The sequence below is a fragment of the Phaseolus vulgaris genome, chromosome 7 (genome assembly GCF_051622355.1).
Source record: "Phaseolus vulgaris cultivar YP4 chromosome 7, ASM5162235v1, whole genome shotgun sequence".
NCBI lineage: Eukaryota > Viridiplantae > Streptophyta > Magnoliopsida > Fabales > Fabaceae > Phaseolus > Phaseolus vulgaris.
The window spans coordinates 42,244,094-42,258,591 of record NC_143504.1 but is presented as its reverse complement, the minus strand read 5'-3'; the positions used below and the strand labels follow the sequence as shown (position 1 = coordinate 42,258,591).

The following is a 14,498-nucleotide window of genomic DNA, read 5'->3' as shown; positions in this document are numbered from 1 at the left end:
TCATTCCGGATCCGCCAATCCATAATCCAAATATGCATTCTGGATTCAGAAATTCATTATTGAGAAAAATCATTCTGGATCCACCAATCCGTAATAAAAATTAGACTTTTGGATTAAGCAATCTGGAAATTAATAATTTATGCAAAATTTACTTCCAGAACACCCCCTCATCCAGAATTCAACATGATTCACTTCCGGATTGATGAATCCATAGCACACTCCCAGATCCCGAAATTGTGGGGGTCAGTTTCGGAATTTACAAAATTGAGGGGTACAGGAAGAAAAATGTAGGGGTGCAGAAAGAAACTGCCTCTAATGATAGGGCTAGTCGAATGGGCCAGGTATTCTAGTGATAGGGCTAGTCGAATGGGCTAGGTATTCTAGTGATATTATTGAAAGAAGGGTGTAAAATAGCATAACTTCTGGGCCAGAGGAATGTGCCCAGGCCTTTTAGCCAATTTGGTGCGGATAGAATCGTAAGGTTAGCATATAGAAAAACTGATGGATCAGCCTAATGGGCCCGACATTTTTGAGATCTGAGGGTATGGAAAAATGAAAACAAGGGTTCCAAAAGTAAAATATAAAATAAAGTAATAATAAAAAATAGAGACCCTAAACTTACTTACTCAAAAACGACATATCCATTAGTCAAAACTCAAAAAATTTAGGCAGTGGCTTGAACTAAATACCGAATTAATATAGTAGTAAAACTAACAAAATTCAACATATTAAAAAATAACGAGATATAAATTAAAAAATAGAAAATAAAGAAAAAATATTTATTATTTAGTTTGAATTATCTAAATACTTATTATAATATTATAAATGAAATGAAATGAAAATAATTTATTTTTAAAAAAATTAAGTATTTTGTATAACATTTATAAATTTAATTACATTTTTTCTTTATCTCAATTATTATTTGTTAACATTTTTCAATTCTTTTTAAATTGTTTAAGATAATTTTTTTAAATAATTTAAAAACAAACACATAATCAATTTAATTTAACTAACCTATACCAAAATTATTAAAATAAAAAAATAATTATAATATTATAAAAATTAAAACAAAATACAATAAATAAGTAAAAATTATAATATTTATTACCATGTTATACATTAAATAAATATAAAATCAATAAACTCTAACTACGTGTGGGCTATAGCCCACGATTTGCGGGCAAATGCTTCCTACACCCAATCATTTTTAACCTGCACCCAACATATTTTTTAATTTCCAAAAATGCCCTTTATTTCAGAAATAAAAATCCAAAATTGAAAATAATATATTCTGGAAAAATAAATCTGGAAGTGGTTATTGAGTTTCGGAAATAAAAATCTGGAAACAAAATTAAAATTCTATTTCGGATAAAAAAAATCCAGAATTGAAAATAATACATTCCAGAAAAAAAAAATATGAAAAAAAGATTATTGTGTTTCAGAAATGAAAATCTGGAAAAAAAAAATGAAAAACCCATTCCGGATAAAAAATCCATAATATAAAATTTCGTTCTGGAAAAAGAAATCTGGAACACATTTCGTAAATTTTTTTAAAGACAGTTTCGTCTTTTCCGCTAGAATCAGATGCAGTGATATTGTGCAGGAAGCAATTGCCTGATTTGTGTCGGCTTTGCGTCGATCATAGCCCACGCAAACTAAAATAACTTTTTTTATTTAAATCTATACATGTGTCTATTATGCGTTGAATTAAAAAAAAACTTACTTTGCGTCGGTTTTGCGTGAGTTTCGCCTAAAAAAAACTTACTTTCTTGCGGTGGACATAATAAAATCAAATAAAAAAAATAACAATGAAAAAGAAAAAAAAAACAAAATTGGTGATGAATCACGTATTGTTATTGGTTATGTAGAGACTACTTCTGCAACTATCACTGCCAAACAAAATTCATCTGCCTCTATGAAAAATAACACAATTAACTAATACTCTTCTATAAAAAAAATACAATCAATATAAAAAACACATTTTTGTTATTTAATTCTCATAAAAAAATACCTAAACATTTATTTAATTTGATTCTTATAAGAATAGTGGAAAATATTACTTTTCTAAACCACATTATTATTAAAAAAACCTTAAAAATAGCTTTATAACAAATGAAATACATTCTTATAGTAAACATTTGTGATATATTTATATATGTAAATTAAAATTAACAATAATTTAAGATAAAGATGATTAGCAAAGATTAATTTAAGAAAAAAGAGATAATAAAAGAACTTAAATAAAATGAATATTGAGATTTGAATGGTTGACGTTTAAATGCTTGTATTGATATATTTCTTGTCTAGACTGGTTAAACGTGGTTTGCAATTTGCCCCACGCTGGATCACCCTCCATTTTGCTTTTACGTGCATAATATCATTTTTTTTTTATATTTGATATTATTTAATAAGAAAAAGCACTTGAGGTACCGAAACAAAAACCAAAAATTGTTGTTGATGCTTCTCACATGTATTTGATTGATTGTGATTAATAAAGAAACACACCCAACAGTACAAAAACTTAAAAGTGTTATTGATGTCTTCTCACATGGATTAAAAGAGATGAAAAAAAACCCTAGAATTAAATTTGGTTTATTGTATAAAAAGATTCAATGTGTTATAAACTTAAATTTTAATAATTAATCTTACAATATTTTTTATAAGTAATATTATATTTTTATTTTAATATTTTTGTTACTATAAAATAAGAAATTTGTTGATACAATAATTTTTTTTTCTAAATATACTTCTCCCTTTTAGTGCCCCAAAAATGTATGATAAAATTCCTTGTAACTCTACAATCGATAAGGAATCCACAATCTAACCTAAAGTGATCTTTAACAAATTCTATAAAAGACATTTCATTTTTTAATTTATATAATTTAAATCATAAATAAAAAGGAAAAGAAGTTATGAAGTATATAATTCTAGTTACCATAAATTCTTTGACATTTTCTAGGATTTTTTGTTTTGTTAACTTGAATCAGATATGAAATAGTTTCATTTATATCTAATTCTTTGACATACATATTTAGTAACATAAAATGTCAATTCTTTATTTTATTGTTCACAAAAGTTCAATTATTATATTATATAAGAAACTCATATATTTTTCTTTAAAACCATATCATATAAATATAAATATTGTCTAATTAAAATAATAAAGTTTACATATAGATGGGATAAATTAGAAGGGAGAAGATGAAGGGGTTGAGAAGAGAGGAAATGGAAAAAGATAGAAAGAGCTTGTTGTGGTGCAAAAATAGGAACTTGGTGGCCAACACCTCTAATGGTGGCAAAAGTAAGACAACCTTCATACTCCTCCACCCACCCTCCTATTTGTCTTCCTTCAAACCAAGCTCTTCACTCTTTCGTTACATTCAATTTTAGCTCTTCTAAGCCGTATCTTGTTGATAACAGTGGAACTTTGCCATTAGTGTCTTCACTGCAAGCACAAATATTATAATTAAAATACATTCAAAACAAAATTTTCTCAAACTTTTTCAAGTACTATACTTTAATTATGTAAGTAAATATACCTATACATCCAAATGCGTAAACCGGCACCTAAGAGATTCTGAAACTGGCAAAACTGTGCTTCTTGGATCATTCCATTTTTTAATTACAGTGCTTCATCACAAAAATATTATTGGATTAGTTAATTTAATTAGTTAAATAGCAGTGAAATATGTATATATATGAGAATAAGTACATGCAAAGGGTGTAAGGATAAGTCTGGCTACTGATATTGGCATGAATATTCCTCTGCACATCCTTATTATTGAAATACTTTTCCACGTAAATAACTCCACATGGATCGTATCCCGATAATGGCAGCTTACTCCAAAGTTCCTAAAATACAGAACACAAAATAATTTATTTTTTTATATTATTTCCTCTCAACATAGTGGTATTATTAAAAATGAAGAGTTTAGTTCATTATACTTACATGGGATGAGAAAACATGTTCAACAACATGTGTTTCTTGAGATTGATTTTTCAGTGTCGTTAAGACATAATGGAGCATAGATATTGAATATATCAATATTAGAGTAGGCTTTTAAAAACTTTGCCACATTCCAACTACAATCTCTCGTTTGTTTTTTTCTCCTAAAATCACAATTCTCCCTTATTCCATCATATATTTGCTCTGAAATGATGTCATGATCCAAAATATAATCAAATATGTCCTTTATATCTGTGTCATCATTAATCACATCATTTCCTATCTGAAAATTAATTGTTAATCATTATTACTATCGTGTCAAAATTAATGCCAAAAAATATTCTATATTTTTAGTTTATCTAATCAGTTTAAACCTTAGAAAAGTTATGATATAACAAAAAGATGAAAGAAAATGTTACCATAATTTCCTTAAGATTTATGTAAGGGCCTCTTTTATTTTTTTGGTTTATAATTTCAGCCAGTTGTGTAACATAGTGTCTTGTCATTTCAAACACATAAAAAAATCATCACAACATGTAATATTACCCTATAATAATTAAATAATGTTAAAGTATACCATGTCACGCTCAAACTTAAATTCTTAAAAGAGAGATTCTTATAATGTTTAATTATGGTTAAATACTATTTATAATTGCAAACTTATTATCTTAATAAAATTAAATATAAATATTAAAAGGTATCTCCATAACGTTCTCCTATAATATAAAACTCATTCGATTGGTAGCTTGGAAACATTTTAAACCAACCAACCAAAAAATCATAGTTATCAATAGCAACAACTTGATCACTAAGTTCACTTAAGTCTTTGAGATTATTGATGTAAGAATAACCCACACCAATAGGTGATTCCAAGAATATGATATTTGCAACTACAAAATTAAAACAACATAACCCAAATTATATACAAGTAATTAAACAAATAATATTTAAAATTAACAATGAAATAATAAAATTATATACCTCGATTCCAAGAGAAATTGTTAAATTTAAGACCCTGGTGGTCATCTACAAGAAATGGACCAAATAAACAGAGGAACAACCAGGTCCTACCAAATAAACAATATACAAATATATAAACAAATTAATTTATCACTTGTTATTAATCCATCTTCTTTAGTTGCTTGCTTACCAAATTCTACCATACAATAAAATAGAAGCTATAGTTTTACTCTTTAAGAATGAAGTACAAAAGAGGCATGTCAAGTTCTTGGAATCTTTTTATTTTTTGACCCGCGTGAGAAGACAAAGTAATACTTTTTTCAGACTATGTTTATGGCTACACTTCTTTGAGACAGAGGACACTAATATAGTACACCAAAGGTTTTCCATTCAAATATGTTGAGTTGTGATAAAAAAAATATGTCAAGAAAACAATTGATGTTAGTTAGAATGAAAAAAAGCATGCTGAGGAGTTAGCCAATAAGTCACATGTTGACAATAAAGATAGGTTAAAGTGGTGGAATACAAAAGAAAAACATATGAAAAAAGAATGTTATTTTTTTCTTATCTCCTTTATTTTTTATAGTAGTATGGTCATCTCTAATCAATAAGAGTTCAAAAAATTGTTACTTTTAATTATTATTTTTTAACAAACACTGTTGTTGATTTTAAACTTATAATTTTTTTTAAAAATTTCCTTATAGTTTAACTATCTTTTGAAATCTATTTTGCTAAATATATGCATTTTTAAGCTAAACCTAGCAGGAACATAGTAGAAGTTATAGCAGTGCATGTTTTTTCTTCCGGAAATTCTAAATGGACATGTCAGAGTTGCCAAGCAAAGATTTAATTTTAACATTTAAGCATTACAAACTTATATTGTATTAATGAGAGAAGCACTACAAAATATCGTATCATAATTTAAATAATATTTTTAATTTTTTTTATCTTTCACCATGGATTCACAAACCACTAGTCTTTTTCACATTTTTGTCCCTTCTTAATTTTTATTTCTCACGGTTCCAAGAGCAAAAACATAAGCAAAATAAGGTCTAAATAGAATTATGAAATTAAAATTCTCATCTCAAACTTTAAGGGGTATGAGAATGCGGTTATGAATAAAAACAGTGATGAGAGAAAAAGAGTGTGAGAATTAGAGTGAACTTAAGTATAAAAATTATATTGAAAATGAATTAAAATGACAAAAAGGGAAGTGAGTAACACTATGATCCATGCATACCTCCATTGAGCCACAGTACGAGAGGTTTATTCCATGAAGCATATTGAGCTTCAAAAAAACCAGTAAAATAATGATTTCTCCTCCTCTAATCCTAATTTAATATATCCAAAGTAGTGTGTAAAACTAACTGGCGGTTGTCCTGGTAAATTTTTCACTCTATCATTTTCAGGTTGCCGGATGAAATATTCGGTTCCAGCAACTCCCACAATAATGCTCAGGAGGAATAGAAAAAAAAGGTTAGTCATTGGAAGAGAGAAATTTTGTTTGGAGATGGGATGAAGATTATGTTGAATTAGGATTCCTTAATCATATAATGAAACGTGAATAATGATTAAATAATATCTGGTAGACCCGTGATCGTATGGCTGAGGGACGAAGACATGATCTTGATCGGGTTCCCCTTTAGGGTGTATCGCTTAAAATGAAATTATGTGAGTAGAGAGACAAAGAGATGAGAGGCTCGAAAATCCCTTTAGGGAATGAGTTTCGGCCGTGTGATGTTAGAATATGAGGGTGTCTCTTTAGTGGTCTGGTAATCTCTAATTATAATGCACATAAGGGGAAACCCTAATTATTTATGGTAAGATTAATTACGTCCATCAAGTAATTACCAATAATATAATAGAATAAATATGGTAATTGATCAATTAATAAAATAAATAATCGTGAGGTGCCACGTAATATTCTTACAAATTATATATAGGCATAGATATTGATTGATGAAGGAAAGAAGGACGCATATAATAACAATTGAAATAATTAGAGAATAGGGATGTTTATAGGCTTTGTTGTTTTCCAAGTAGGCCTAATGGTTGTCTGTTTAAATTTGGAAGCTTAGTCAGAGAAATGAGGGTCATGTGTAATGGTTGTTCTTGTCTAGATTCTTCTTCATCAATTTTAAAATTTTTGTTTCTCAATAACATTTTCTTCTATAATTGTCTTTTTATTCTCCATTAATTTTATTCGTATTTTGTTATAGTTCTCCCAAAAATTACATATATTTTTGTTAGGTAAATGTGTTTTTAGTTAGGTAAATATTTTGTTGAGTTAGATAAATATTTTGTCTTTTTTTCAAGTGTTAACAGATATTCTCTTTTTTCTGAAGGCTGATTCTCCCTGCACCCGATCATTTGTGATTGGCACCCAATTGTAAACAGGAAAAGACTAAACTGCCCTTAATTAACATTTGGTTAGTGAGAGATCTGCACCCAACCCAATGTTTTTCTCTTCTTCATTTCTGCAGTGAACCTTACGACGCAGCACTCATCTTCGTCCGTCACAGCCACCGTTGCAGGCAGCACCGTCGAGGGAGCACCACCGAGGCAGAGCAGGACCTCTGAAGCAGCGAAACCCAGGAGCGAACGTCGGTGAAAGAAGCATCGTCGGAGAAGACAAGGTAAGTGTTGCAGATCAATTTATTCGGAATTCATGTATGTCTTCGGATATATTCATCCAGAACTCATGTGTGCCTACCAGATATATTTATCCGGAATTCAACTTTGTATACTGGATATATTTATCTGGAATTGATGGTTTGAACTACGGATATTTTTATCCAAAATACATTGTTTGACCTGCGAATGGTTTTGTCCGAAAGTTGGGACAAATGGAAACCTACGAATGGTTTTGTCCGTAGTGAATACAATAGTTCCGGATGCCCTACATCCGTAATACAAAGTCCAGACTTTCAGACGACGATATCTGGGACCGCATCAGTTTGAACAAAAACAAAGGGGTTGTATAAAGTTTGGAGTGATCTGAAGAATATAGAAGCATAAGGAACTGACCAATAGTGCCAATGCAGTGTATAGTTTTAAGGAACACCAGGGGATAATGTTTTTGGATTTTGGACTGTGTAGGCTACCAAAGTGGTTGCATAATGTCCGACCACAACCACACTAAAAACACTTCTTCTGCAATGAAGTTAGTCTGCACCTCACCATTCAATGTTTTCAAAAGTGAAGAAAACAAAGGCATAGTAGGATTTTTAAAAATGTCGGGTGCTGGCCATAATTGATCGGGTGCAGGAAGCAATTGCCTTTTCTAAAATGCACCAGATAAAGTTTATAGAGATTTATAACCGCACTACCAACCGTTAAAAGCATGTGCGTCTCCGCCTAGCCCAAAAGTTTTGTTATTCGTCTCCCACTTTATAACATCTCCACAACCTATTCAAGTCCTGAGCTAGTTAGGCTGGCCGAATATTGAATTTTCTACTTGCCACTCCCCATTTTATTTATACACCACCAACTTTCATTTTCTTTAACAATTGTGTGACCTTTCTATTGATCCATTGTTTTTGCTATTTGACACCCGTTTCGACATTATGCCTAAATAAATTTTAAACATTTGTATGATGGAACGACGTCATCTCATTTAATATAAATAATAAAATAAAAATAATAATAAATATGAGAGTTCTTCACACAAAAAAAACATCTTTAATAAAGAAATCTAGAACTCATCTTTTAATTTTAGCAAGTGAGTAAAAAACAAAAAATTAGTAAAGTAATTATCTCATTTTTTGTTTTGCTTTGACCGTAAGCATTCTGTTTTTGAATTTTTAAAATTGACTTTATTCTCAAATTAAAATTATATGATCGATTATGAATGTGGTATAATTGCTTGATTTTTTTGCCTATTATTGCCTTGGATAAAATAATTATGTTACTTTCTAACATAACATAATTATAATAATAATAAGATATTAATAAATTTAATTTAATAACAAAATTAAAATAATAATATTAATAATAAATTTATATAATAATAAATTAAAATTATACAACAATAAATAAATAAAATTAGAAATAATAATAATATTAAAATTATTAAGAGCTTTTTTTTAGTGATTGGTGATGATTGTTTATTTAGTTTAATGTCATTTAGTTAATATGTAGTTATGTTAGTTCTTTTTATTTATTTATTTTTATGTCATTTAATTAATATGTAGTTATGTTAGTTAATAAACCGTTGTATGGTTAATAAATTGTTTCATGTTCCACGTTTAATTGTCACTTTTCACGTTTCACAAACTATTTCATATTTAAAATTTAAAATTGATAACTGTTTTTACAAAATGACTGTATATTAATTTTAAAAAATAATTTTTAATTAATTATAAGAATAATTAATTATTTAATAAATATTTAAAAAATAAAAAATAACTGAAATATGTAAAAATAAAAAATAAAAAATCGCACATCTTTCAATTGAAAACAGTCTTTCCATATATACCAAATATTTAAAAAAATAGGAAATAACACAATATTCATAATAATAAAATAAAAAATATTAATATAAAAAATATTAATATAAAAAAATTAAAAACAGTAAAAAAATTACCTAACATTAAAGAGACATGTTTTATCGAATTTTTTTGAATGAACAAAATTTTCTTCTCATTCATTCAGTGACACTCATTTTTTGGATCATATTCTTCTCTCTTAATTCGTCACGGTTGTCGAAATTAGACAAAGTAGCAATATTATCGAAACAGAATTATTATATTTCTTTGTTTTTATTTTCATCTCTAGTCATTTTCATATAGAGGTCACTACTAAGTGGTATAGGGAAATGATAAAGTTCTAATTAAAGGTCATGAGTTCAAATTAAAAGTAGAACAATTTTTTTTTTAATTTTTTATGACAAATTAAAAAATAATAACAAATTTTTATACTTGTCACTTTTAATTACATTATTGTAAAATAAAAATAATATTAACTTATAAAAAATCACAAATTTAAATCTAAAATAACATAAATTTAATATCTTTTACCACTACTATAAATATATATACGTACTTATAAGTTTTTTTATTAAATATATATAAAAATTATAACATATTTTAACAAACTAATAATTAATAATTTTTCATAGATAATAAATAACTGTTAAGTTATAAATAATTAACAAATTTTTATATTAATTATATTCTTATTATAAAAAAGTAATTTTATTATATTTTTTTTAGTAATTATTTATGATATATCTTCTTAATTTTTAAATATAATTATTATGATATTTTTTTAGTTTTATCACTATTATAAATAATATTTATGATAAGTAAAAATAACAATCACAAATATTAAGTGATAATTTCATGTTTATTATTGAATTTTTATCACAAAAACTTATATTTATTGTATTGATAATATAAAAAATGAAATATTACTCATACCAAATACAAAAATTTCCCTAAAAAATATTTACTAAGACAACTTCATTACTTAATATATTTTATATTTTTAAATTGTATAGTTGTATTACAAAATTTCAAAACCTCCTTATATTATTATCATTAACGCATATTTTTCTTTTTTACATCTCTTCTTCTAGATGAGATTTAAAGATTTTAATTATTATAATTAACAACTTTGAAATATTTTAACTTTTCATAAAAAATATGAACCTGTAGGGTCTATAACAACTTTATCAAAGTTCCACCATAATGAGTATTAATTGTAATTTCCCAAAATTTGAAGTATTTGGTTAAACAATTGCTATCAAACAATTGCTGAGAATCTGAAATTTAACTTGTGCAAGTATAATAATGAACCCAACCAATACAAGTAATGAAGGTACATATAATTAGATTAAGATATATTTACAAATTAAGAAAAATTTGTGTAAATATATAATTAAAAAATATTTAAATGTGGTATTCTTTTTATTATAGAGATATTTTTATATATGTTTTATTAGTCTTATTTTTTTCACTTAAAAATCATTATATTGAATTTTATAAAATTATTATAAACAAAGAATATATTAACTATATAATTAAAAAAAACTAATTTAGTATGCTTTATTTTAAGTAATTATTAACTCTGTAATAACTAATTTATATAATATTATAATTATGTTATTAATATATTGAACCGGATAAGGTTAATAACTAAACTATTTTTATTTAAATGATAATGCAGTATGGAAATCGCTGAAGAGAAAACACAAACGTGTAAGTGTGTTTGGATTGGGGAGAAAATTTGTAGTGATTTGAGAGGAGAGTGTAAAGAATGAGAGATTGTTTGGATTAAGGTATGTTAGAGTGAATTTGTGAAGAAAGTTTATTGAATTTTGTGAATGATATGATAGTTATAAGAGAATTTTTAATTTTTTTAAAATGTGTAAAGTGTAAATTTACAAATTTACCCATATCCTTAGAAATATTTAAATAATAAAATATGATTTTTTTTTTTATAAATTTAAATAAATTTTTGGTAATATATTAGAACTAATTTAGAAAAAATACAAAATAATGTAAATTTGATAAAAAAAATATTTACATATTTATAATTATACATATTTAATAATAAATTATTTTTATATTAAATAACATTATTATCTTTATCTTTATTTTTTTTATAATTAATATAATTATTATATAATTTATTTCTTTATTATTAAAAAATATATTTATTGTTATTTATTTATATTTATAATTTATTATATATATAATATGATTAATTATGTTATTTCATAATTATTATTTTTTTATAATTTTGATTATATTTTTATATTTAAATTTTAATTACTCTATTTTAAATAAAAATAAAAATATTTTGAGTTTTAAATAAAAAGAATAACAAGTAAATTACAAATAATTAATTACATTTTTATATTCTTGAAGAGGAAAAACATTGACTTGCTTAAGGATGAGGTGATTCAATATTAAGGGTATATTGACCTAACTTTTCAAAATCATAAACCTTCGTAAAAGTTCTACAAGTTCTACGTACTAGTTGTGCCAAAATTTGAATTATTTGGTCAAAGTATTGTTGTAAAAAACAATTAGAATGTGCAATTTGTTTGATTTAATTTGTGCTATAATAATAAACCCAAACCAATACAAGTAATGAATGTACATATAATTAGATTAAGATATATGTACAAATTAAGAAAAATTTGTGTAAATATATAATTAAAAAATATTTAAATGTGAGTATTCTTCCTATTATAGAGATATTTTTATATATGTTTTATTAGCCTTATTTTTTTCACTTAACAATATCATTATATTGAATTTTATAAAATTATTATAAATAAAGAATATATTAACTATATAATTAAAAAAAACTAAGTTATTATGCTTTATTTTAAGTAATTATTAACTCTATAATAACTAATTTATATAATATTATAATTATGTTATGAATATATTGAACCTTATTAAAGTTGTAACCTTGTGGGATATTTACCTACAAAGCCCTAACCAATTAGTATAAAAGTCTAGTAGGATTAGGGTTCACTAACCAAAAACAAAGAAAGAGTCAAGAAGCAATTCTTCTCTGCTCTTGTGGTTGTACTATCTCCGTTGCGTCCTACCTCTCCTCAGAGGGCTAAATCACTTACATATTCTAAAGCACATTAATACTTCAATTGATGGTCATCATGTGGAGGTCTCTGCTATATTGTGACTGTACCATCTCGTCGCCTTATACCTCTCATTGGAAGGCTAAATCTTTTAGGGATGTTAAAGCACTAGTGTTGGTCCTGCAAAATCACTTTTCTTCTCTTGATGATTTTGAAACTACAGATGTTGTTTCAAAATTTTGGGTTAATCCTAATGAGATGGAGGAGGATGCCAATAATACTGGGGAGGAAATAGTTTGCACTAAAAGAAAATCAGGAAGACCACCAAGGGGACTGGTAAATAAGTTACATTTTAAAATAAGTTATAATTTTAAATAAGTTATAGTTTTAAATAAGTAAATTTTATATAGCATAGACTCTAACACAAACATGGAGATACATATAATCTCTAAAATATAGGACATGAATACACAAATCTATATATTATATAATTATGAATTATATAAATTCACAATAAAGATTTATGTGCATAAATATATTTTAATTTTTTTACAAGGATTTTTTGTTTATTTTTATAATCATATTAAAAATTTATACACTAAATTTGAGCTTTTAAAAAATTAATGTATTTTTTTATAATTGTGTTAGAACCATGTGGAATTGTTAGAAATCTAACAAATATTTTTTGAATTGGAAACTTCACCAACATGAACACACCATTTTAAAGACGTGTTCAATCATTTTATCTTTATCACTTGATACACAAATTTTGTTAAAATTAATTAGTGGAAATTTTCTGTAGTTAATAACCATGAGTATACTAATTATGCACTATTATTTATCTAATTTCCACAATATGAACTCACACATAAAAATAATATATCTTTTTTATCTTATCAAAATAATTTTATTTATTTTTTAATTTAAAATATTATTATATGACACTACAAAAAAATCATGAAATAGAAATCAATTTGTAAAAACCAAAATAATTAGTTGCAATAGTAACTAAATTAGAGACCATTTTAGAAACTAAAAAGAAATTTGGTTTCTAAATTTAGTTTCTATTATTGTTAAATAGTTTCTAAATTGATATTTAATTAGCAACCAAGGTTTTTGCTACCAAATTTAGAAACTAAATAATTGGTAGTTAAAACCTTAGTTGCTAATTAGATACTAATTTAGAAACTATTTAACAATAATAGAAACTAATTTAGAAACCAATTTTTTTTTTTAGTTTCTAAAATGGTCTTTATTTTAGTTCCTATTGTAACTAATTATTTTGGTCTCTAAAAATTGGTTTATATTTCATGATTTTCTTGTAGTGTGATTATATTATTATAATGGTTTTGTGTATATTAGCTTTTGGCGTTAAAGAAATCTTTTTCTATGAAAAAAGAAAAGGTTTCAAACACTCTCAAAATGAAAGAAATAAAGGAAAAGCTTTTCGTCGTTTCTAGCGCAAATTGATGACCACAGTTTGAATAGTCTTCAAAGTTTCACAACATAATATCTATATTGTTTTAAACCTCAATCTCTTCGGTAGTTTTTTTGTCCTTAGCATGGATTTGTAGTTTTCATCGCGGGGTGATTTTGAGACTTCATCCATGATTTGCTTGTTTTCTGTCTGTCTCATTATTATGTGCTTGAACATCATCATGCATTTTTGTGTGTGTATGTTTTCATATCCTCCCTTCTTATAAGTTTCACTTATAATTTATCTCTTGTATTCAACATTCTCTCATGATAGTTCTTTGGAAGCATCGCACATATAAATGTTAAAGGTACTTCTCTCTGTTCTAATTCCTTTAAGATTTAATGAAATTTTTCATCTTTTACATTTATACTAGGCACTCATTATCGTGATTGACATAAAACCGTCCTTTCTGATTTTACCGACATAATGACATGAATAGAAAGGTTGCCTTAAATATAAAGGGGTATCTCAAGTGTTTAGAATTTTTGAGTAAAATTAGTTCGCCAGAGTGCTTTTTCAAATGGTAGATTTTACCAATATCTATAGTAGTCTGGATTATT

The 14,498-nt window shown here is 25.9% G+C and overlaps 1 pseudogene; it reads right to left on the bottom strand.

Moving 5' to 3' along the window:
- On the bottom strand, positions 1-6,400 carry LOC137829265 (serine carboxypeptidase-like 35; annotated as a pseudogene).
- Positions 6,401-14,498: the final 8,098 nt, after the last annotated feature.